This window comes from Aphelocoma coerulescens, chromosome 2 (assembly GCF_041296385.1).
Source record: "Aphelocoma coerulescens isolate FSJ_1873_10779 chromosome 2, UR_Acoe_1.0, whole genome shotgun sequence".
NCBI lineage: Eukaryota > Metazoa > Chordata > Aves > Passeriformes > Corvidae > Aphelocoma > Aphelocoma coerulescens.
The window spans coordinates 80,910,041-80,936,827 of NC_091015.1; the positions used below are offsets into that span (position 1 = coordinate 80,910,041).

The following is a 26,787-nucleotide window of genomic DNA, read 5'->3' on the forward strand; positions in this document are numbered from 1 at the left end:
ATAGTACAATGCTGTTCTTGTCATGAGTTCTGAATCAGCACCATAGCACATAGTGTATGTACTGAAAAACAGCTGTTGGGTGACAGACTGCTAGCTGGGAAGTTCAAGTTGAGTGAAGTGGTTAACCCACATCCCTTTCCCACTGATAAAGTGCTTTGATAAGCAAGCCATACTGGTGAAAGCTAGCAAAAGAGCCAGGACTGAGACTTTCAGGAATGAATGTAAGACTTGTTTTGTGGAAGCAACCTAAATCTCTTGCACAGCCCTCTCCATTTGTATTTTACCAACCCATCCCTGGTTACTTTTAGCACACACGCCTTCTGATTGCAGCAGAACCAATTCTTTGATATGTCAAAGCAATATCCTGTACCTATGGGAAATAAATCCAGAAAACTGCTATAAAGCCTCCCTTACTTCAATGTTTTATCAAAGTATTTTCTTCTATTCAAAATGTTAGTAATGGTGTAGCATTAAAAAAAGGTTTGTATTTGAAAAAGTATGACGGGACCAACTATAAGCAAGAAACATGTAGGCATAATTTTTTCTTGGTTTTTTATTAACAGAAAATAATTCAAAGGAAAAAAAAGATTTCTTGGGATTAATTTCTGATCTTCAGCTAAGCACTAATAAAATCATTAGTTAAGTACAGATGTCATGCAGACGTACAAAATACCCCTACTTCCCTTTTCACAAATCTTAAAATTTATAAATATGTTCATAATCTGTAGCTGATATAAAAAAATTCCACTAATAAAAGATATCCTTCTCTTAGCATCTAATTTGTCTAAACAGTTCCTACACACCTACACACATACAAATTAATATAGGGTGTCTATCCTTCCAATACAATAACATAAAATTTCAGTTAATTAGAAGTAGGGAGATACATATAAATACATCATTACCTACATAAAAAGGCTGAAAGAATGCTGTACTAGAGATACACAATGGCACACTGAATATTTTTTCTCCCACAATATCCTGGTCTTCGTAGCTCTGGCACTCAAATCCTTTGAAAACTGAAGAAATAAATTGCCTAACCATTGCTGCTTGATCCCAAAGGAACCCACTATTGCTTTAACAGTGGGTTAAAGTGGGTTATACAGTTACTCATCTGTCTTTGCATCGACATGCATGTTAGCCTACATGCGGAGTAAGACATATTCCTAGATAAAAAATTAAAGCTTCTCCAGATGTATGCTCTTACAAAATCATTTAACTTAACATTAGATTTTCTGCTGCTAGTGCTGAATATTGTACAGAGGTAAGAGTAACACAAAACCAGCAGGAACTGTTTCAGAAAGTTTTAATAGTTCTGTGGATGCACGTTTTTAAGAAAATTAAAGGATTTTTTTCTTAGCCTTTTGACATACCACTGTCTGATCAAATCAATCAGAAGTCATTTTTCTGCCTGCATTTAATCAAACAAGTAATTTCTAAATATCTACATTTAGAACACTTGCAAAGGGATTACTAGACAGGGAATACAGAAATGCAGGTAGAATTCTGAAAAGCCAGTTAGGAATTACATAAAGGAAAAATACTACAAGACACCCTCTTCACAATTAGTAGCTAGCCAGAAGTTTTTGTTAGTATAAAGCAAGTTAATTTTTAAGAAATCTAGGTAGAAGTGCAAGTGAAGAGCAGAAAAATAACAGTGCTCACTATACTTTAACTAAAAGCATATGGTGCTAACAATCAGAAATGTTACAGTGTTTGTTTTATTGTGTTCTTACCAAGAAAAGGGAGTGCTCAACCATTTTACTTCCTAAGCTTTCTTAATTGCCTTAATTAAAAACTTGGTACAGCAAAACCAAAAAGTGGTTGAGTTTGTGGTTTTTTTTTTTTCCTTTTTGCACCAGAATAGAACAAAAATCTGACGAGAATGGACTACGTATAGGACTAATTTGAAATCTCTCTGTTTATTTAGGCAAAATAAATCCCCAGTGAACTGATTATTGTTATTAAAGTCAGACAACTGATAGAATCAATTTTATATTGCACAGAGTAACAGAGGTCTTACTGCACAGCTGGCAGTACGTATACTGAAGGTTCTGAATACTCCGATCATCTAGGATGGGTGGTGCCTGTGTCTCCAGACCCTAAACTGTACTCTGGCTTCTTGTCAAGTGCCACCTGTTTCTTGTTTCAAGTAAGATTTTTAATTCTAGGTCAGGGGCAAATTTGCATTTTGCAAGCCAGGAATGAGGCCTAACAAACTGTCCTGTATTTTATTGTATAACAAGTAATGAAGGGCCTCACCAGCTGCTTATAGGACTGATCATATTAGCAGGCAGGATGCTGTGCTGTTCTTGAAACAGCTGAAGTGGGCAGACCAGATGGGAGGGACCACCAAAATCCTGCTACTGAGAGAAGAAAATTCTTGCTGTCATGCAGCTCTTGTATCACTGGGGTAAAGTGGAAAAGACTGAGCAGGGGAATGACACTAAGGTCCTACTAGAGACTGATATTCACTTGTGGAAACACAAAGGAAGGACAGAGATACCCATTACTGGCAAAACCAAATCTTTTTTTTAGGAACTCTGTTCTCTGGCTGCTGTGAACTGGTTATGCCTGTGACCTCCTGAACTACTCATATCAAACAACTTGTGATCATGAAAACTTCAGCTTTTTACAAAAAATACCATAGTTATTGAAGGGCAAAAAACAGAAGACAGATCTTTTTCCTTACAAATACAAACATGTTAAGTATCTAGAAGAGGCCCAGAAAACCCAAATTAGATCTCCTTTTGAGTCATCACAGTTCATTGAGTCATCAAGACATTGGACTGGACTTAGATTTACTAATAAGTCACACCACATAATTCAGGGGAATATTCCAGTATCTAGATCACAGAGAGTAGTCCAAGCACCCTAAGGGAAGCACAGAAAGCATGGACTTGAAGCTTCAAGGATTAGACACTGTGAGAAGCAAAGCCCTGAGGACGTATTAACAATGGAACGAAGCAGAGGTCCCTCACAGATTTGAAAGGTAGTCCTGTAACTTAAGAGAAACAGGGTGACCAGCAATGCACTTGACCAGATTTATGTCTTGTTCTTATTGGACAGTTTTCTTATAAGATTTGTTTTCTTGGACAACAGTCATTCTGCTATCAAACTTATTAAGCTCCTTCCACAGAGTTAGGAGTTGCATGTGCTGCAGGAAAAAAAGCTGTCCCACACAAGCATACTCTTTCTTAAACATAAAATGCAAATGCTCACTTTACTATTAAAAAAAAAACCCCAACAAACAAAAACCAACTAAAAGATTGGATAACTCAAAACTAGAGGACTACAGAAAACTCTAATTGCTGTGCCACCAGAGGAGATTTTAAAAAACAACCAAACAAAAAACCACAACAGAAAACACGACCCACACAATTGCAATGTCTGTCCTCTTCTAACTCCCACCAACTAAAATAATATTGCATGGGAAGGGGTTAAGCAGAAATTGAATCTCCAAATATTTGCCAACTCACTATTTAATAAATTTGGTGGGATAAACCACTGAAGTAAGCAAAAATTCAGCTCTCAAGAAGGCTACATATTTCTGTAAAAATGTATTTTAACAGCCATCTCAGCCCATATTGCATTACACAAAAAAGCAAGACATGCTACAAAGCAGGTTTTCCATCATGCTAGTGGAACACACACCTTTCAGCTCCTAGTTCTGAAGTTTGAAGCTTTCATTGATGACAATATTACGCTTGGGTGTGAAAGCTGCCCGCCACACATCATCTTGCAAGACAAGCCTCCCTACACTCAAACCCAGCTTTCTGCTCCAACAGCCAAAGACAAGCTACCTGCCTGCTTATTCTGACAAGAATAGGTTTTACTACTGCAATAACTACTGAAGAAATAAGTAGCAAACCAGGACCAAAAACAACAGAATGAGGATTTTAGTCCATTTTTTCATAGCATCTTTATAACACAAAACTATGTTGCAGCTTAGAACATATTTAATGGAATTAGAAGCAAATTAAGAATAGTGTGCAGAGATTGTGTAAAAGCTCTAAAGACCTACCTAGAGACACTCTCAACAAATAATGTGCCAGGATTGTGACTGTTGGGATGTCTGATGGGATTTCTGGAATTAAGACTTGGAGAAAAAAATATCATATGCTCTTAATGAACACATGCAATCAGATGAGTTATGTAGAAAATGAAGTTTTTCATACATTATGAAAGATACAGCTACATATAATTAAAATTTAAGTAAAATTAAATAACTGTAATTCTACCTTTGAAATATTATCTTCCCTAGTTGCCTCTTTTTGATCTTATGCAAAGGAAGCACACAATGCAAAAGGAGCAAAAAAAAGCTTGTCCAGTCCACAAAGCAGACACAAAATTCACTAAATATATTCATTTTTGCTTCTACTGAAATGCATACATAGCATACTCTGAGAAGATATATTATTATACTTAATTTCTTCACACTTCATTTCTGATTTTGAACTATTTTAAATTTAATTTTATGCTTTGAACTTCATAGAAATCTGTAATTTTTGGACAAATTAGAAAAAAATTATGACATCAGCAGAACCAAGATCTCCTCCCTTCAAGTACGTTTGACTCATGTACCCACTATAGAGTAACTCCACTGCCCACATTCTTTCTGTTTCTTCAGTCCAATTAATGATTAAGCTCTTTGTTACACTCTTAATCCTTCATGTAGAACTAAGGGTCTGTGCATGTTTGTGTATAAAATTTCCACTGCATCAATGATAGAATAATAGAGGTTGGAAAAGACCTGTAATATTTTGAGAGCAGGACCAACTCCTATCAGGTCACCCACAGGCATGTTCTAAATATCCCCAAGGACAGACTATCTGTGTAATAAAGATAAATCTTATTTCACGTCTTTACAAGAATTGACGAAAGATGCAAAGTAAGCTATGAAGAAAAGAAGGAATTATGTACCTACAAACAGCAAAAATAACACTTCTTTCAGTGATGCCAGATCAGTTCCAAGATAATGAATACTGACTTTGTAATGTCTCAAGCAGCAACACTTTTGGTCTTCTGAAAACATCAGCTTGTCAGAAATTTCTCTGAAACTTCACAACTGAGTCTAATAAACACACGGAACTCAATCTGAGCTGAAGATGCTGTCAAAGCAAATGTTTTAAGCCATTTTAGACAGAAAAACTGTATGCCAAGAACCATGGAGAAAAAAATCGTAACCTTACTTACATGTATTACTCATGAGGAAAATAAATTTGAAGATTAATAATGCTATTACAGCATATCATAATTACCTATTTCATTATTCAAGTCTAGATTCTAGATCCTCCAGGGTACTCACCCACCTAACTTCCACGGAATTACGATTATTTTTACCAAATCTGGCCACAGGGAAAGAAGTTTCCTCCTGAAACAGTGTTTCAGCTGCTAAAACTCAGAAACTAATTAGAAATCACACCACCTCTTATCATACCACCAGTGTGCCCTCATTCACACAAAGACACAGGATTGCCTCATATGCTCTATTGTCAGGTTTTGTCTTCAGCTGGTTTTGTCAGACATTAACCATTTGTGAAGCCAGTATTTTCCATATTTGCATTCTACTTAAGACTGTGGGGGTTTCTGCTTTGTTTTTCTCAAGTTTATCTTAAGATATAGCTCAGGTTTTTTGCAAAATCAAAGCTAGGAAAACTTTTCCCCAATGTAATTCTAAACTACAGCCATTCTAGAAAAGCTGCATAGCCTACAGAATTACAAGTAGCAGCAACAAGATATGAGTATGTGGGTTTCAGGCCAGGAATGTAGATTTGCTGATCCTACCAAAAACCTATCCTTGCTGAGTTTTAAAACTTTCCAAATGCTAGCACTTGCTTATAATTAACAAGCTTGAGTATCGCACTGGCCCATAAAAAGAGTTTCCAAAATCTCATCAAACAAAGCCCAAACTCAAGCAGACCTAAGTAAAAGGTGACAGTATCTGCAAACCAATGTGCCTGTTGAAGCCTGCGGAGTGAATAGGTTAAAGGAGGAATATCTGGTTTTAGTCTAACTAAACCAGAATAACATCTGTGTACCTCTTTTCACTTGGAAAATGACTGCCATCCCGCTCTTCCTGTTCCCAGTTCCAACTATTTGAACCACTGTTCCTGAAACATTCAAACCACCAAGAGGTGGGGACTCTTCCTTAGTATTAATGGAAGTTTTATTAGCAGAGGTGATGTCTCACAGCATCCCACCAGGTCCTCACACCTTGGCACAACTATGAGGAATCAAATAGATGAGCTGGATATAACCAGGGCACCATGCACAGCATCACCACCTCTCTGCACAGATATTTTCCTGTTCCCCTCATCCCTACTGCTGACCAGATGACTACACAGTGGTGGTCTTCAGAGCACAGCATGCCTGCACACAGTCTCCATCCTCCCCACATCATGATGCAGGTGCTTTCATCCTGCACTCCATTAAAATTTACATTCTTCCTTCAGCTTCCCAGTAGCTGGCTGTCATTGTTCTGCAGGAATTCCAGTATCACCATCATCTCCATTGCTCCCTCTCCTTCCTCAGATCACCAAGGGACAATGTAGGACTCAGCAGGAGAGGGAAAAATGTGGAGAACATTATTGCCCTGGACTGGCAATCAGGAACAGTCGGAACTCAGATGCTCCATGAGACAGGCTTAGGGCTTCCAGGAAAGGAATTGGGTACATTTTTCCCAACTTTTTCAATAAATGCCATTATAATACAAAGGTTCCTTTGACTTTTCCTTTTATCAACCATACAGCAGCTGATTTAAACTTCCCCCAAAAATTATTATTATACAGAAAACAGCAGCTTGGAGAGGAATGAAACAACTTTGTGAAAGTTTAAAATTATTGAAAAGTGAGGAATATCCTTGTTTACATTTTATGACACTTAACCTTCCTCAGTAATTAAAATCCTCCAATTTATATTAAATGCCTGTAAAAAGTGGAATCCTGTAATTACAACAAAAATAAGTAATTATCTCAATTAAGATAACAAAATTTTCTGTCAGAAATATACATACAAATAAATAAGTCACAGCCCTGAAACTATCATATTTAGTCATGAAAAGAAAATATTTGCAGGATACAACAGTATTAGGCTGCCAGTTTATACTGACCCCAATCCCAGTGCAGTTTAAAACTAACTTTACCTCAGTGCAGGGAGATGCTTTTCCAGAAAACAATAACATGGATTGTTAGTAATGCATCCCAAGCATGAAAGGTTTTTCTCCTTCCTTTCTAAGGGAAATCCCAGGCAGAATCCTTTTTAAGGTGAGAAAAACAACCCAAACAAAAATAAAAAATAAATCAGCCTTATGCCAGCCTTTTAATTCTGATACATGTTTCAGTTACTGGCAAAGAATATGGAGAGACTATGAATTACTTGGCTTTGTTACATTTGGGAAAACTCCAACAATTGAAAAAAAAATAAATAAGATTCAGAAACAGTTTGAATGTGTAACAAAACTGATACCCAAGTCACACCCCAGATTACTGCTCTTATGCAATTGACATTGGCCAGAATCCATATAAAAACATACATCTCTTGGCTTCCTGCTCTGAAATTTGCACTATTCCATTTCAAATCTGTGCTTTTTTCTTAAAGCCAGAGCAAGATTATCATACCACAGTGAGAATACCTCTGCAGAAACTCAATATTGCACATTTGCAAACCTGTCCTCCCTTTTCATCCAAAACCCGATATTATTATTAAATTATAAACCTATTGTAGGACTACTAAAATGGTTATAAAATACAAACAGAAAAGGTGGGGAGAAGAACACTAAAAGATTCTACTTTTTTTAATGGAATATTTGCAAAAAGCAGTACCATTTGTCTGGCAGCTATGTTTATGATACAACTTTTAAAATGACACTTACCTTTCAAATTATGGAATCTCTTATTACAAATGTAAACTAAATGTAAAATGCTGAGCAGTAAATAGAAGATCCAGCCTGCACATTTTCTAATTTGCCTTCTTTGGGTGAGAGTTTACTACTACCTAAACCAAAACACAAAATTTATGCTGATATTAATGCATGGGGGTTTTGCATTGTCTGACAGACTTCATTGCTTTTTTACAGCCAAGGAAGAGTTTTGAAAGGCATCAACCCCACTATTTAAAATATAAGCCTGCAATATGAGAAGGAAAAATGTTAACTCAACAACATATTCAATCCATCATAAAAATTCGCCTATTGCATTTCAGTTTACATGACTTCTCAATCAGAGAATATGACAGAGAATGTCAAATACAGAATTTGACATTCCTTTGCTGTGAATAGTAGTGGGTATAGTTAACAGCTATTAATTCAGAGTAGTCTATGTATCTGACTATTGTTTTCAAATTTACTGTGTGTTATATGCTGGAAAAATTAAGCATTTCCACAGAAGAAAGCAAAACGACTGCTGAGCATGCTGCACATTAAGGCAATATCCAACAACATTTTTAGTCATCCCGAAAAATCATATTAATGGGACCCATGGTTTTTATTGGAAAGCAAAAAATTGCCTCATATGGGTTTCCTTGGAGAAATAAACAGATTTTTTAAAACTTTCTTGGGAAATATAAACATACTTAAGGCCAGAGTTTTAAATATGTTAACAGCCAATGCCAGGTGTGAAAGATACAAGAGTCACTTCCATCACTTGTCTTCCTGCTCATCCAGCATGGAGAAGACCAGGGAAGGAGAACAACACTCCTATAAACAAGTAACTTAGGATATTTATGGTGATACTCATATTTGTGATTATACCCAGTTGGCAAAAAATGCAGCAGCCATACAATAAAACATTTACAAATCCACATACCAAAAAAAAGGTCAACTACAACAAGGAGATCAAAGATAGGAGGTCAGCAGTTGATGGAGAATCTTTCTCTTGGCAGAAGGACAGCTGTATTTTCTTTTTAATGTAACAAACAAGCAAATAACCTCCAACATCACTCTGCCCTCAACGTACTCTGTAAAAAGGACAAGGGATATGAAGGGGAAAAAAACCTTAAGTGGTACTGAGCGTATTTTTTGGGGCTGGCAAATTTAAATATGGGTAGGGCCCATATCAGCTAAATTTATGGTTTTTTCACTCACATGTCTGTAACTTATACTTTATAGTTTAGAAATCACAGCATTGCTTTTCAAACACTGACAATATAACAAAATAGATAGCCCTTACCACAAGTTAAGAGTGAAAAAAATAGGCAAAGTTAATAGCAGAATGAATGATTCATAGCATAGCAATGCACTGAAAAAGAAAGCTTCTCTAATAAAAACTTTTTGACACATTGGTATTGATACCTCCAGAGTCTTTTCAGACAAACAGAGGAAAAAACAGTGCAATATTTGAAGTACTGATAGATAAATGTAATTTCACAGAAATTAGTTTGATTTGGTCACTCAAATTATGCTGAAGTAGCTGAAACCAAAAAGTGATCCTATGCACAAGAATGATACACAGGCTTAGCAAAAGCAGCAAACTATGTTCTGTCGAGACATTCACAATCTTTGCTACCAAACCCAAGTGGTGAGGAAGGCTACAACTAGACTCATTTTGCCCATAAAATATCTCAATGCAGTTATTAAAACACGTTACATTTAACTTTCTATCTAATCCTTCAATGTTTACTCCATAACTTAATAATCATTGCATTCTGCATTTTCAAGACGGGATGCTAAAAACCTAACTGATTTGAGTAAGGAGAAATGAAGAATAATTTTTAAGGTTATGTGCCACAAAATAGTACCAGTCTGAATTAAACTAATAACAAATATAGTCAAACTATTTAACAAATTTCAGGCAAAATGTATTTTGAGTTTCAGAACATATGCATACGTGAATAGTTAGAAGTGTGCACATGTGTACCTCCATATCACCTCAACACTGAGTTTGTTACACAGTTCATAAGCACAACTTGAACAGCTTGGCATTAAACCAGGTAGAACAAATACTTATCTTCTAGGACAACTGTCAGAAAGTTTTATTATTACTATTACTACTACTGGTGATGGTGATAACAACAACAATAATAACAACAACAATAACAACAATATCTACATTACAAAAACGTGATCCCAAGTATCACATTGTATAATTTGGAGGAAAACCAGATCAATAAAACATGCTGTTTTCTGTTTTCTCTGCATACCATGAACTTTGAAATTCAGTAATTACCTGAACAACACTTCCTTGCTCTTCCCAGTCTGCTTCCTTTAAAGGTCAACAGTTTCTGTCACCTCAGTCTATGCAAGCCTCCCCAGACAGACACATGCAGGTTAACAGCAAATCCATGTTGCACATGTTAGCAAAGGACATCCAATTCAGAGCCAGTAGCTGAAAAACTAAAAACCTGCCCAGTCAGAATTTGGGCAGAAGATGACCAACGGGCTAACAGGGAAATTCAGTTGACACATGATGCCAAAAAGGATGCAGGCAGTGCAACAGATCTCCATTCTGGCACATTGGCAAAAAAAAATTTCACAGCACTTAAAAGTGTAATAACCTATAACCTAGTACATAATGTTGCCTTTATGCATGCCTCACTCACAGGAACTTCTGCAGGTATTAAGCATAAGAAGTCCATTTCTAAGCCTCTCAGTGTACAACAATCACCCTATTGTCACTTGGCCCACTGTGTGTTGTAAGTCTGATTTCGTGCAGCAATCTTGCTGCATGCTGTCATGTCTGGGTACGACAACTGTGTTATTTTCACTGTGCAAAATCCTACTTCAGGGATGACAGACTCACCCCCACCTTCCTTTTTCCTCGGGTCCCCCTCCCTGGATAGCAGAACATTTTAATCCAGGCACCTTCACAGAAGAGTGATGACATCATGACCTTTACTTACATTTATTGTCTGAGATGCAGGACCTGGCCAGTGGTTTAAGGTGTTGAAAGGTATCACTGGTTCACTTCAATGCAGGTGTTTCAGAACTGATCCATCACATTTACAGGGCCAGAGTCGGTGAAAAGCCAGTCACTTAAAATATTACATTAAAATGTGCTTCTAGTCATCATTTCTACAACATTTTCCTCAAATTCTTTTGGGAATAATTTGAAAAGTATGTTTTATGCTCAGAAGCAATAGGCCACCAGGTGGTTTTAACTTTTCCTAATTGGTTTGTTTTCTATTCGGATTTTGTTTCTCCATTGGTTTAAGCTCCACATTTTGATGACAAGACACCAGCCAAGGGAAAAAAATACAACAAAAATAGGATAAAAAAAATATTTCTAAGAAAAAAATAGAGAAGTAGCTAATATTTCAGAGGGTTAATATGAAACGAAATTCCTTTTAAAGCTACTATTATCAAAGTACATTTTTTTAAATCCAAGAGCAACAGAAAATAGAATCTTCAAGCAGGTAATAAACTTGCCATAAAAACATATTGGAAAAACTAAGAATTTTTATGAGAAAGCTCATGGTCTTGATTTAAATTTGGCCAAAATGCTGCTGTAGAAGTGGCAGTAGATTAGTTAAAGGATTACCATTACTATACTAATGCAGAAGGAAAATCATAAACTTATTTAAGTTTGAAACTATTAGTAAGCAGCTGCATTACATAAATATTTTTCCTAAATAGGTATATTTAATAAAGATCATTTTGAGGTTCAGGGATAAGGTCAGCTTTCAATCTTTTCCTTCAAAAGATTTCATGAATAATGGTGATAAAAAATGAATCAAGCACTCAAAGTGATTCCTATATTTATTTTGTCCTAAACCACTATGGGCTGTAAATCATGGATGGTAGTAAGAAGTTGCCTGTTTCTGTTAGCAACTGAACTGTTCCTGAGAGAAAAAGCCTAATCAGAAGAAAAAAAAAAAAATCTTAACCTCAAATATGATTTCTAACAAAAAAAGTCTTGAAAGCATACCTCTCTGTTTGACTTCTGCTTGGACAAAGTAAGTCAGGGAATTTATCATGCAGATTACTGCAATTTGATTTTTCACAAATAAGGAGAACAAAGTAGGCAATAAGATATGACAACTGTTTTTTCAGACAAGTGACAAGAGAAAAGACTCTGTTGACAAAAAAATTGGTGTATTCAAGAGCCATTGCATATTTTCCATTAGTAGCAGGATGTTCATTCCTTTCAGCAAGGAAGTCTATTCATTGTTAAGATTTCCAAAGGTACATCTTCTTTTGGAAATGGGTCTATTTATCAGAGAAATGGAGATAAAGCAACAAATCCAAAGAAAGCATAATGCCCAGCCAAATTTAGTCAAAACCATGCTACAGACCAAGAAATGGTTTATGTTTCCTCAGACAAAAATTAGGGAAGGGCGTCAGCATGGGTAAGCTGAAGCTCTACAGCAACATGGCAGTTCCACAATCTAGATGGCATTGCCTCTGTCTTTTAAGTTTGGACACCCCAAATTCCCTCTAGTTGCCCACCAGGTGTTTTAGTCTCTTCACTGAATATATGTCAAGCTTTGTTACCTAAAGCACATCTCTTGATTCCCTGTCAAGTTATACAATCAGAACAAAACAACAGGGCTGCTTCCCACGGCACGAAATTCTCAAGTAATGCTTGCAATGCACCTGCAAAATAAAAACCACTGGGGGTGGGTTTTCTACAGAATTTAAGCATCTGAAAGACTTAATGATAATTTTGAAAGTAATCATACTCCTCTATTCTCTTTAACCCCCTGTTCTATTTAACTGAGTGGGATTTTCCCTTTTTTAACTCAAAACTATATGAGTGGGAACATTTAATTTCAAATGCCCAAAGAGATTTCACATTTGATTTTTCAACAGGACATATTTCTCAATGTCTACTGCTTGCAGTTATCACTGCTGAAATTCATTTCAGATTACCTAAACCAGGAAGACCATAGTACACATTCTGTTTCAATTCCAGGTATTCTATTGTCCAGGATTTAGGATTGCAATTATTTTGTTAAGCCACATAGTGGTCTTATTCAATATTGTAAAGGACTGTATGGCTGAATGCCTCTGCCTTTAAAAGGTGACCTTGAAGTTTTGAGATGTCAGACTTCTAAAACTACTAATTTTGGCATTATGTTTTGTTCTGGCAGCTTCATTTTTCATAGCTGTCTCATGAAAACATCATGAATGTAACAGGGTCACTCTCCCAGCTTTGCATTGATATTTTCAGGAAGTACAGACACACTATTAGATATTCTTTAAAAAGCCTTCTGCTGAGAAGAGAATCAGGTTGAATTTATAAAGTGCAATGCACATCAAACAAATTTCTCCTACCTTGGAGAAATTCACCAATTTCAAATCAATATGAAATTTGCCACCAGGCGCATTGGAATAGGAAATTTCATTTTCATTGCTCTCTTACCCCATAGTAATACCTATATGAAATTTATTATACTGTTTCACAAAACATTTTATATCATCTCCTAATGAGTGTAAAAGAAACTGGTAATTTGGTTACTTGCAATTTTCTTGTTTTCAATATAAATATTAAAATAATACAACAAAAAAAAATAATCCTCAACAGGTTTCTCCATGCATCCCATTCTTATGATGGCCTTTCCAAGTCAACTCTCCTACCTAAAATATGCTGCCATAAATTAAATTTGTACATAATCCCCATTAAAATAGAGGACACATTCTAATTTGGTTTTTACGGAAAGCATTCTGATCTGCTTTTAGTACTTTCCCCTAGCTCTAAGTCAGTAGTTTTTCCTGCAGTCAACAGAATTGTGAAGTTTTGCACAGTTGCAAATATGAACCCCAAAGTTCTAGTTCTCATGCCTTTTAATTCCAGGTTATTATTTGTCAGCATTGTTTGCATTGCACAAATCTTTAGACACATTTGTGGACACAGGGAAATAATTTACTTCTCAGATTTATATGATCATCTTGCATGTCGCTCTTTCCACTTAGTGAGCATAATATTAGTATGGTAACTTTAAATGTTCTTTGGATATCTAACACACAGACCACTTATGTAACTATACAGCATATGTACCATACCCTTAATGTAGATCACATGGAAGAGCACACAGACATCCCAGCTGCTTCATTCCACTATTTTATTTGTAAGTGCAACAATTTCATTTGAATTCAGCTTCAGTGGCCATTTTTTCCCTCCACTTGATTCTTTCATTACAAATTATAAACAGCTGCTTCTTTTATTGAATTTATTTCAATGAAAGACAGAAAAGATTTGTTAAGCAAATGGCATAAACCAAGTACAAACTTCTGCTACATCAGTTTTCACAGGTCAGTGTATGCACCAATTGCTTCCTTCCAACTCATTCCATGCCGCACCGATTCACATAACTTACCACGCAAGAGGAGCACACAGCAGTTAAGAAATACATCTTAAATTCAAGCACTGGCTTATTACAATTCATCCATCTGCCTACCTCATTGTAAGGAAGACTTACTAAAGAACATACATAAGGTGAAGGCAATCAAGAGAGAGGACTGTCAGATGTAGTTAGTTGTGGTGTTCATTCTGACATGCATTTGGAGTGTTCCCCTATTTTGTGGATTTTAATAAGAGCAAATGCTAAAAAAACAGTATTAAGAGCATATGAGTGTTCAGCAGAGGAATGGTGAAACAATTTCCATGTTTTAAACATTAAGTTAGATATAAAGCCTAAGTGAAGTACTTTTCAGGCATTATAGTATCATTAGCATCATTAAATTGAAAAGCTGTAGTTCCTGCTAAGAGATTACAGAATTTGCTTTGACTGAGTCACAATGCTATACAGTTTTGAAAAACCCTGTGGTTGGCTTCTGAATGTTAAACTTTAGCAACACCTTTTAAATTTATGTTGAAAGAAGAATATCAACACAATACACCATGGTAAGGTCCAGATATTTGAAAATAATATGAACCTAACAATAGAAATTTCATAACTAAACTAGCTGTCTACATTTATTCTGAATTCTTAGACAAACAGGATTTATCAAAAGGTTCACAAAGTAACCATCCTAAAATTATCAGAAAGCCAATGCAAGACATATTCTAGGCTGCAACTGTGGAAAACAAGCACACAACAGATACTTGAGACAACAGCAAAAATGGATTATACAGGTATTAGACAATTTCACAGAAGCCAAATTTGTTAATGGCAATTCAAATAAAGAGAGTCTGGACATTTTTTTAAATCACCAATTCACTTGCTACCATTTTCTTCTTAATTCAGTGACCTGATTGCCTGGGAGCTCTTTCCAACTCCTTGCTAACTCAAAAATGTAATAATTTATTTCAAGATGCAGATACAGTAGTTAACTGAAAGCTCTGGATTAAACCCACAGTATCAACATTACACAGTGTTTGGTCTTGACATCCACAGATCCAGAAGAGAGCAGGTTTCCTGTTTCTCTATTCCTGTCTGCTTCCTGTATCACAAATCAAAGTTTCTGGTTTGCCTTACCTTCTCAGGACTTTTACTTAACTCTCAGAAAACTGTGTTCTTGCTGTCAAATTTTAGGCTTTACCTTCTTTCTCTTCATAACTGAGAATCTGAAGATGCTAAGTTCATCAAGAAATCCTCTATAGTCTCAGAGGAGTTCAATATCCACCTGAATCTTCAGACTGTCCCTTGCTGCCCTCTCTGCTCCAACATTTGAGCATGTTTTTTTTCCTTTAAATCTACTTCTCACATTTATAACGTCACAGCCTAACATAACCTGAACACAAGGGGTCCTGAGCAGATCATTAACATCTCACTAACATCACTGAACTAAAACTTCATGTTTTTTTTTTTATTTTATTTTAAGACAAAACTACCCTGAATTTCAAAATACCAATATCCTTTGATTTAGGCCATTTTGAGAGAAGTTGTGAATGTTCCTTCCCTGGAAGTGTTCAAGGACAGGTAAGATGGGGCCCCCGGCAGATTGAAAGGTGTCCCTGCCCATGGCAAGGAGGCTGTAACTAGATGGTCTTTAATGTCCTTTGCAATCCAAACCATTCTATGGTTCTATGTGTTTTCTCTGCCTGAGAATTTAAGGTTATTTTAAAAATGGGGACAATGGTTAATGCAATACTAAAACAAGGAGCACAAGAGCCCAGCCCTAGTATGGGCCTACAGATTTTTATTCCCATGAAATGGAGGTTCACCAGAAGTTCCTAAAGCACTTCTGACAGATGTGCTGTAACCCCATGGCAGCCAGGCAGGGGCTGCAGCCCATGATGTACGCTGGACACCTGGGAGGCCTAAGGGTATGTCAACTGGCAGCCTCACAGAAGCAGAATTTTTGGCTTTACTGGAGTCCAGTGGAGGTGCAGCTGCCTCCATACTCCAGGAAAACTAAGTAAACTGGTCCCTTACCTTTGGCATGTTTGACTTACAGACGAAGACCTTACCTTTGATGTGCCTTTTCAGTTGTGATATACAACAACAACATACAAACAGCGACAGCCTGAAGAACCATATAGTGCATAAAACTAATGACAGCATTTCCTTGGTCATCTACTGCCCATCATTTCTTTCCTACTTGTGCTGTTATAAACATGACATCATAGCTTGTTTCCTGCTGGGGTACTCTTGCACAGAGATAACAAACATATACTCTGCCAGTACCAAAATCAAAACCAACTGCTCGACTCCAACAAACAGACAAGAAAATTCCAAACACTTAGCAAACAAGTATTGAAGTTGCATAATTTAAAATCCCTTCCCTACACTTAGACTACTCCCTACTCTGCAGTTTTAGAGGAACACTTTTAATAAATGCTGCTGAAGAAAACAGAATTTAAATATTTTATTTGTGGCTGTATATTCCACACAAAGTGTGAAAGGGGGGAAAAAAAGCATGCACACCTAAATATAATGGGCAATTTACTGTGGAAAAAAACCCCAAACATACAAAAGGAGAACTTTTTAACTCCTGTTGCACAATTTGTTTTAGAAACATGTTAACAATGTAGGAAAAAAGGCCTTAATGCCATTTATACAGCTAACTCTTGCAGGCATGTTCCAAGTCCAATAAAGAAGGTTAATGCTACAATGGCAGTGAGAAACATGCAAGTCAAAACACAATCTGGGAGGAACAAAGCACCCCATACAACCCAAATTTCAGCAGCACTAAATAATATCCCACCTGTCAGTATGTCAAACAGCTTGGCATGTTTCCATTACAAGACAAAAGTCACTTTTGTTTGTGTGTCAAATGTGCTCTGAGCAAAAGTGAAAAAAAAAAAAAGAGAAAAGCTTTTGGAGAGTAGAGACAGTTCAGAGGGGTTAAAAAAAATCAACTGATAAGTAACAACCATGCTTACTACCTTTGTGCTTAGGTTCAAAAATAGCATTTTGGTCAGCCAGATGTTACAAATATAGTTACAAACATGCATAATGAACAAATTTAGACATCACTGATGCATGGAAGATAACACAGGGTGGAACATGCCCTGCAACTTAAAAAAATTCACTTCAATTTACAAATGGGATCCAAACAGACATGCTTCTTAGTGCCTTTTTTCCATTTCTCCAGAATTCTTTTTGTGTGCTGATTTATAATTTTCTTATAATCAAGAAAGAAGGGAAGGGCAGAAAGAAAATGGACAACATGATTTATTGTTGCCTCTTTATTGTCTAATACAATTTCACAAAATAAACTAATTTTTAATTTTTGCTTTAGCTTAAATAATCTCTTCCATTTATTTTAAATGTGAACATGGAACCCGGATGGTGACAGCTCAGTACAAGATATACCTTACTAAGGAAACTGGCAATCCATCACTGTTTTCAAAACCCTTTGTTTATTATAGTCTCTTAGAAGTGACAATAATTGCTTTATTCCAGAGCATAGGCTGTCAGACTACTAGATTCAGGGGACAAAAAAAATCAGAGTTGGAAAATGGAAATGGAAAGATAGACAGCAATACTTCCTGTTCTGTCCCTGGATGCCAAAGAACTTTACAGATGTGAATTATAAGCTTAATTATGGAAGACAAGTAATATTTAATGATGACAGTCATTCCTAATATGAAAAAAGAAGCAGCCCCTGTTCCAAATTCATTGCATTCATTTACAATAGGGAAAAAAAAAGAATAACCATGAGAGAATACAAAATAAATTTTAGAATTACAAGAAAGCATTTTAAGTTACCTAAATTTTACTAAACTTAGGTTATCCTTGAATAACTAAGGATTCTGGGGTTGTTCCATCTCCTTTATCTCAGCTATAGTTTTCTGCATGAGACTCAGGGAGTTTTCATCTTCAGCTGAGCCTGGGATCTGCCCCATCCAAGCAGACTCTGCAAGACCCAGAGAAGCCCTTGCTCACAGAGATCCTGCTGCATGGAAGGCTGTAAAAATATGCAATGGAAGATTTCCAGGTTTGCAGAGAAGCTTAAGTAAAGAGAGGACAATCTCTTGCCTTTGAAGAAGCTATCTTAAATTGCCCTTAATCTGGTTTACCAATTCGGTAAATTTTTCATGGAAACATAACCTGGAATCTTACCTAGCAGGATGGTAGACACTAAGCAGCTGAATAAACACACTAACTGGCATGATCAAATCAATAATCTTTCTAGACACCTACCTTAATTCTTAGATTGAATCTCCTCCCTCAAAGATTATGCTAGGAATTTTACATAGTATTTCTGACTGCTGTTTGAATCACTTTTGTCTGGTTTTCAATAGTTGGATCAAAATTCAGAGTGTGAGAGTCACAGAAAAATATCATCCTTTTAATTGTGGAAGTCAAAACATACAAAAATACCTAATAAAATGAATTGTGGGGTACGGACTTCAGTCAACAGAAAACCAAGAACTAAACAAACCCGAGACAAGATTTAATAAAGCCCCAAATTCTCTGTTTGAGATAAAAATGCATTAAAACAAGACAGAATCCTAGACCCTCTAAGTGAGATAATAGCCATCCACAGAAAAATATCACCTGAGAAGAAAAATAAAATAATCCTCATACCTTGCAAAGTAACTGGGCACAGCTTTGCCAAGATCTTAAAGCAGCTATATCTGGACACGGGTTACTGTAAACTACAGCTCATAATACTATGTAATATCATGCAAGAAGCATGGGTTCATAATAGTGCTCACCTTTTAGCTGGATGTTTTGCCTAGAATATTTTCAGAACATTAGTGACTGTAGAAACACATATGGAAACAACTCAGCAACAAATACCTGGTGTGACTCTATTTCCCACGAGTCACGGGCATGGGGAAGTCAAGAGGACAGTTACAATGGCAGCCACCAAATGGTTATTCAAGATGATTTCACCTACTTTAAAAGGGGTAAAAAAAATGTTCTACATGAATTAATGTAGAAGTCAGGCTCAAAAGCAAAGCCAAATCTCTTTGAGCCTGTCATTGCTCCATAGGAGCAAAACTTGTAGCTGTTTAATTTTTTTATTGTTATTGTTATTTAAGATTAGTAGGCAACTCATTCATATCACTGAACTGGACAAAAGGCGTTAGGAATGAAAGAGACCATCAATTATCTCACAAGGGAAGTCAAAGCATTTATGCTATTCCAAAAGAAAACTGCAAAGATTTAGAACATATGACAGACTGATAAAAAATGTACTTCGTGTCCAGAAGGGTAGCCTTCCTGAAATTAGTCTCACACCATGAAGATCTCAACCAGAAGCTAAGTTCAGCTGTTCTGCAACTGAGACCTCAAATCAGAAGAAACTTCTATGGTAATACACAATTAAATTGGGTTAAAAAGACTTTTTTTAATAAGCTGTCAAATATTTATTTGCATACTTTCTCTTATGTAAGCACATGCTCATTAACTAGAAGGATCCTAATGCAAACAAATTGTGTCAACACAGGAGAGCACACTTCTCGAAAAAAAAAAAAAAAGACAAACAAAACCCCCAAAAGCAATAACACACTGAGATTCTGGCTGAGTCAGAAGGCAGACTAGTTGGCAATATAGAGCAAAAATCCTTTCAAGCTGCCATTTTGAAGCATGTTAATCTTTCTATATCTATACGGAACCACATGTTCACGGCATGCAAAAAGGAGTGAGAAAGTGAAATCCCTGGCCCTACAGAAGTCGTTGCAAAGGAGCATGGTGGGAGGGAAGGGAGGGAAATCAGAGGAAAAAGGGGAGAGCTCATAAAATGTAAGGTTTAAGGAATGACACTGGAGCACATCCAAGAAAAATCTCCATTCTATTTCATATTTTTTGGGAGAAGCAGCAGGTTCTTCACACTGCATGGAGTAAGATCGCAAAATGCCAAGAACAACAGGCATAATTCTTTCAAGATCATTCCATCAGGATTTTGCAAATGAAAACAGATTGAAATATCTGGGGAAAAAAATAGTTGCTGAAGAGAACAAAATTTTCACTTTGCTTCTCTCTCACCACCAAGTTGACTTTACTTTCCCTCATCAGAAAGAACTTCTAAAAGACAAGGAGAAAAGCTGGCAAGTGAACACCAGACTACCTCATCTAGGTGAAAAACCAAACTGTTCACTGGCTGTCTTTTTAATATTTTATATGAGCCTTTCCAAGATTTTATTGGTTCTCTTTATGTACTTTTACTATCAGAGGCTCACTGATCTTGGAATATAAGCTAACAGTTGTGGTTTTACACCACAATGTTTATACTAGGCTGTCAGTGCACAAAGAAAATGAATACAGCTCCCACCTGCAGCTCCTGCTGTTAACTTATGCACATGGCACACGCGTGCAGGATTCATGAAAAAAACCTCTGCTGCATCCCTGGATTCCCTGGGAGGCCTCTCTCCAAACATCTCTGGCCATATTCACTCTCTGTGGTATCCCAGTGGGGCAGAACCAGGGCTGGCTTTAGGCACAGGCAGCAGCAGTCTGAAGTTGCAGATTGTTGGGGAGCAGCACAAAAACTCCCCATGAGGCTATCCATGCCCATACATTCATTGTGTTGTCAGGCAGCTGGAGAGCCAAGTGGGCTGCTACAGCCCTGAAGGGAGAGGATGAGGCAGCAGCCTTTCCTGGCTCCAGCAGGAGATAGAGCCATCTCCCACTCCCATCTGTGGAAAATAAATTAATTTCTGCTACACCATGAAGAAATTTTGTTCTACCTCTAGCGTAGAACAATTTACCTTTAAGTCCTCAAAGAAACAATCAAAAAGCCCAAAAAATATTCTGGAACATGTATATTACAACAGGTACAGATGAGACTGCTTTTAGCTGGTCTCAGAATGTCATTCTCCTTATTTCCAGGAAGAGTTATATACTATCAGATTCCCCTGAGTTTTATGCTTCTTCCTAAAATTCAAGCTCATTGGCAGAGAGATCCTAAAAGCTCATCAGAAAAATGTTACTAAGAGTCTTCAAAGTTTTATTCAGTTACAGTTATGATTGCTCCCACCCCTCTTAACTTTGCACACTTTTGATTTTCAAAGTTTGTATTTGATTTTTAAGTCAGATTTATGATGCACGAGACTGTCCATACTTTAACAATTAAAGGCTAACTTACATAAAGGATCAGAAGATGGAAGCAGCTAACCAGTCTATGACAAGTTTTAATGTAACTTTTCTATTATGATATTTTGATTTCCTCCTTGAAAGTGAATTAAGAAAAAGGAAACAGTTTTCAGCTACAGACATATTATAACATTGAAGACATCAAAAAATCTACTTTCATTAAAGAAAGAATTTCATGACTTAGCAGCTGTGACTGTCAAAACAAGTACACATCTGTCTTCTTTTTTACCTCGGTCTAGAGAGGTTCATGCTCCCTATGTCAGGATTCTGAGACCATACACTAGCTTACACTCTGCTTGTAGGACTACATTTATAACTGGAAAACACAAACAACAATCTCAGCAAGCTAACAGAAGTCAGATGACAGATATGGTAATACAGTCAAACGAAAATTCATTTTTTTGAAAGTTACTTGACTTGTAATACAAATTGCTGTTTGATAAAGTTTAATTAGGACCAAAGCTGCCACTACAGTCAGTTTTTTCATGTCAATAAAAGCTCTCAAAATTCTTCTGTCAAGGACACACCTTTTCAGCCAGTCTCAGCTTTTTTTGAGAAACTTGACGGGTGTTTTTTGCATAGAAGAGGGAAGACAAAACATACTTCAAGAGATTAAAATTTAATTCTTAGCATTTTTTGCAACAAATGAAACATATTCATCATGTACCTGTGAACAGGGCAGCCAATTTAAAAGATGGTACAATAATGTATGGGGAAAAAATGTGCTCCAGTAAGCAGCAAAATGAGTTATACTGTACGTAGAGCATCTGTTAAGAGTTTAGTAGATCTTTCCAAAACATTATTTCTCCCTAACACTACAGTGAGCAGAATATCACCTCAATCTGACAGAAATCAGGGGGATTATCTGTGGTAGCCTGAAGAAGAGCATTACTGAAACACCTCAGAACAAGAAGGTTATTTGTCATCCTCACCCAATTTTAGTGCCTGACATCAAAAAACTCTCTTGAGTAAATAAGGGGATAAATAAGGGTAAATGCAAGAGAACTGGGAGACAGATTATTGCTTTTAAACACCCTGTTATTAGAATCCCATGACAAAAAAAGAAGGGATTCCTTCATTTTTAAAAAATCAGAAAACATATCATGTCTACCCATCAAGACTGCAGAGAGGCTTTCTAAGAAAGAACACAATACACAGTAAGGTCTTAAATACCAAAAGACAAAATGCAACAATGGCTAAACCCACATGAATTTGAGTAGCTGAATTGGTAACCCCAGAGAGACTACCTCAAGGTATGCGCAATAGGCTGAATTCTAGCAGTACTTATAAAGCAGAACTGGGGCACTTCCCTGATGTGAACACTGGCTTAGCAGAACACTGGTCATTATATTTTCTGTTTTAAACGTGGCTACAAGAAAATGTGCTATGGGGTAAGACTCCAGCACCACAGGCAGTGCCACCCAAGCATGGCAGGAACAAGCTGCGTACGCTAGCGGGCAGTGCGCACCTGAATGTATATACAGAAAATAGCTCTGAAACATGGAAATATTTTGCAGTGCATTTAACTGATGACCCATGTTCTCTGGTAGAAAGCCTCCTGAAAATGTACTGTAGTGCTGTTCAAAACACCCCAAAATAGACAACTGTCTATTTTGCAGCTGCTCTGCAGATGTGGCACTGCCACCTTTTAACCATCCTTGAGGCAACAGCCTATGGATACCACAGTGTGCAATCCACCTTGTCCCACACATTTTACTACCATCTAAATATGTGCTTCAACATTCTTACTCTATCTCACTGAGATGTGAACTTGGGTGACAGGCTAGGACCACATAAAAGCTATGAAAACATTGGTTTTCTCCTCTTCATGCCCTTTCCCCTCTTCTACACATCCATCCTCCTAAACAAAAGGCATGGAAAAGGAAGAAAACTATTGCTAACACAAGTTACTGCTTTGGGGAAAAGTAAAGACAGGCAAGGGAACGAAATATTCACTCATCCACACAGTGAAGAGATAACATCATGTGGAGCACTGTATTGACCTAATCAGATGAGCATTAATTGTGCTTGTACAGCCGAGGCAGGATAACAGTTGCTTCCAAGCACCATCAAGAAACACACTTTGTCATATGGCAAAATTACTCTTTTCCAGATGTTAAAATGGAAATCTCTTTACAATATCTTTAAACATGTATAACTTTCACTTTGCACATTAAAGGCAGCTTTAATGCAGCATTCCATCTGGTGTATTAATAGTAAAATCATACTTCTCTAAACACAACAGTTTTGGCTGATGCCTCAGTATCATTTTGTCCTGTTAAGAAGCTTATATGTTCTTGTTCACCTGCCATGGTCCAAAATACCTGCCAGAAACTTTTCTTGTTCTCTTGGCCATATTTTTTCATGAACGAACTCGCCAGTACATTTCACGGTGATGTTTTGTTTTCAAATCACAAGCATAAAATTGTTTTAAATGTCCCACATCCCTCTTTATATACACAGAGGTTCCCTTTACTCCCTCTTCTCATATATGTAAGTTGGCAAGAGAGGGAGGGGAGTGTTTGTTTGGTTTTTTTTTTTCAGTTAGCTGGTTGGTTTTTACTTTTCCCATGCATCTGTTGTGGTTTTACTCAAAGTGCCAAACATTCAAGTAAATTGCAGAGCAGATCATTAATACTGTTACAAGATTACTGCTTATTTGTAGAGAAAAAAAAAAAAAGTACCCTGACATAAACTGAATAATATCAGAAGACCTAAAAAAAAGCATTTTTCTAATGAAAGGAAGTTGTATGTGCTCATCTTACTGCCATAGAACCATTTTCTTCATACCAACTTGCTCCTTAACAGTAAGTAATGTTTTGTTTTGATTTTTGCAGCTGAGTGAACTATATTAATGGTTTCTGCCAAAACAGAAAGCTCAGGAGAGGAACTGAAGTCCTAATTTATATAATCAAAATTAATTGGTAGTTTATATCTTCAGGGATTATAACAGGTCATTATATTTGATTGAAGACAAAGGACAAAACAAAATTTTTAATTAAGGTTTCACATTTAGTGGTGAAAAACGTAAGTTTTAATGCTTTGCATTTTAGATAGGCACATAATATCTCTGTGTTACAGTTAAAAGGGGAATCGGTGGGGTGGAAAAACCTCCTAATTACATCTTCATGAAATGAAGCCAAGTGACAAAGCAGTTGCTGCTGCTTATTATATACAGCTGCTTGGCTATATTGAATTAATTCTTTAGCACTTTGATTTTCACACCCTGGTTTATAGGCCTCTGATGATCCACAAGCTCAAAGTTAACAGTCTACAGGACCAGATCTCATTTAAGTGATTTTAATTAGAAACTCAGCAGAAATACACACAGTCCTCCATGGAAAAGGCAAAGGGTAAACAGCGCCCATTGGTACAAATACCATGGGAACCACTGTCTCAGCATGATGTTAAAGGGTTCCTGAAACAATAAATACCAGTACAAATTTCACCTGGTAGACTGGCATCAGAATCTCAGTCACCTGAAATTTAAAGAAGGGTTGGGCTTTGTAGCAGATATGTAGGAACTGCTTTTCCAAACCACCCTAATAATAGTAACAGACTAATTGTCTCTTGTACACCAGACTAACGGCTGGATACTGTCAATGCTTCTTCAGGTCCAGTGGAAGATGGGATCAGCAACAAGCCAGGTATGTGGGAAAAGCTGTGCTGCTCATTACTGGCCTCCACAGAAACACTTCATAGGACTACAGATGCCCAGTTATAGAAAGCACCTGTCCCTGAGGAACATTTGCAGCAAGCACACTAACATACAACCAGAGAAAAATGAATCAACATCCAGCAAACTCCAGCTGCCAGTTCATCACAAAATTTTGAAAGTGATCAGATTATACCCAGAGGATTTAGGACACTAATTTTAAAACAGCCTCCAGTTTGCCCACACAGATATAAGACAGAAAAATGCTTGTTCCTCCATTTCATCTCAGATGACTTGTTTAAGAACATTTTTTCTGCTGTGTTCATCAGCCTTTACCTTGGTGTCATAGCCAGGGAAAACCCATAACAAACTCCTCCTCATTCATGGAGATCCATAACAACAGCAACTTTTTTCGAAGTTTACAAAAAGACAGAATTGTCACTGGAACAGACCGTGAAGATGCAGTGCACTTTCATGAGTAGCTAGAACAAGGGTAAATTGAGTAAATCAGGAGCTATGACTTTTTGCAGTTTTTAAACTTTTTTTTTTTTTGGCCACTTAAAAATAAACCAACCCATTTCCAAAACCCACAAAAGCAGAAGAACCCTCCTACAGTACTGTAACTCTGCAGTCCTGCAATTCAGTTCTCTGTTGCTCAATCAAAATCCGTCTTTAGATTTAAAAAGAGTTCAAGTTTTCCTCCCTAAGGTTCCAGGCTTACCTGAGCTTCCCAGTGCCAAACTGTTCTACTGATCTTTTGAACAGTAAGAATCTTACTACTAGACAAAACAAGATGAATCCTACCACCAGAAGTGTATCCAAGGGTATTTCTAGCCACAGACTTTCCAGTTAGCTATGCTCTTCCCAAAGAATTAATCAAAATATGTTAATCCGTCTGTGGAAGCTTGATGTCACAGTAGCTTTTGTGTAGGTTAGAAGAACAGAAACCAGACTCTCTGCTTGGTCAGTCCTCTTGTGGGATCTATGCATCTGGTTTTGTATAGATTTGTTGAATCCAGTTGTGGCATTAGGCAGCTACCTATTCCAAACTTCAGGCTGTAGTCAACACTGCTCTCTACACTCTCATCCCAAAGCAACAACAAGATCACCAGCAACAGCCGGCAGCATCTTCTCAAGAAAATATTCTAACTCCCAGATGGGCTGAGAGGAGGTTCCTAACACATTTTTGCTCTTATGGCTTTAGAACTTCCAACAGCAGGACAAAGGCAGTGTTGGTGGCAGTGGAAAACCAAGAAACCAAGTCAGGTCTTGCTAAAGTTTCTTTGCCAGATCAATAGTGAGTGCAGAGGTGGAGTAGTGCTGGCACACCTTCTGCCTCAGCTATGTCTTCCCACAGCTAGGTGGAATGAGATGGTAAGCATCTCCAGGAACTTCAGAAACACTCCTAGCACCTCAAGATGGCACAGACTGGACTCATGAGACTGGAAAAAACAGCTAATTTTAAACTTGAATTTTGGAGCATGAAGTAGCTGCTCATAAACGTGTTCACACAATACCTCCAACATTTTTTATCTGCAAGTGCATATCTTTAGGAAGTGACAACTTTTCCAACTCTAGGAACAATTGTCAAGGTTTGTTTTTCCTTGTTTAATTAATCAGGATACCAAGATCCCTCATTTTCCATGAAAAAGAATTTTTTTCCCTTTCTTTTCTGATGATACAATCACCTCCAAAATATTTTAAGGTTTAAGAAAACATTTTAACATTTAGGTAAGACCAGCATAATGTATCATCTTTATAAG

At 37.0% G+C, this 26,787-nt stretch overlaps 1 protein-coding gene and 1 long non-coding RNA gene across 5 annotated transcripts in view; one reads left to right on the forward strand and one right to left on the reverse strand.

Moving 5' to 3' along the window:
- Positions 1-26,787, reverse strand: part of GMDS (GDP-mannose 4,6-dehydratase) — a 424,030-nt gene that overhangs the window by 297,812 nt on the left and 99,431 nt on the right. The gene's annotated exons all lie outside the window — the stretch shown is intronic.
- LOC138106893 (uncharacterized) overlaps positions 1-26,787 on the forward strand; it is a 38,168-nt gene that overhangs the window by 1,539 nt on the left and 9,842 nt on the right. Inside the window, exon 2 of the long non-coding RNA XR_011149185.1 lies at positions 24,951-25,016. This is a non-coding gene — a long non-coding RNA (uncharacterized lncRNA). The remainder of the gene's footprint in view (positions 1-24,950; positions 25,017-26,787) is intronic.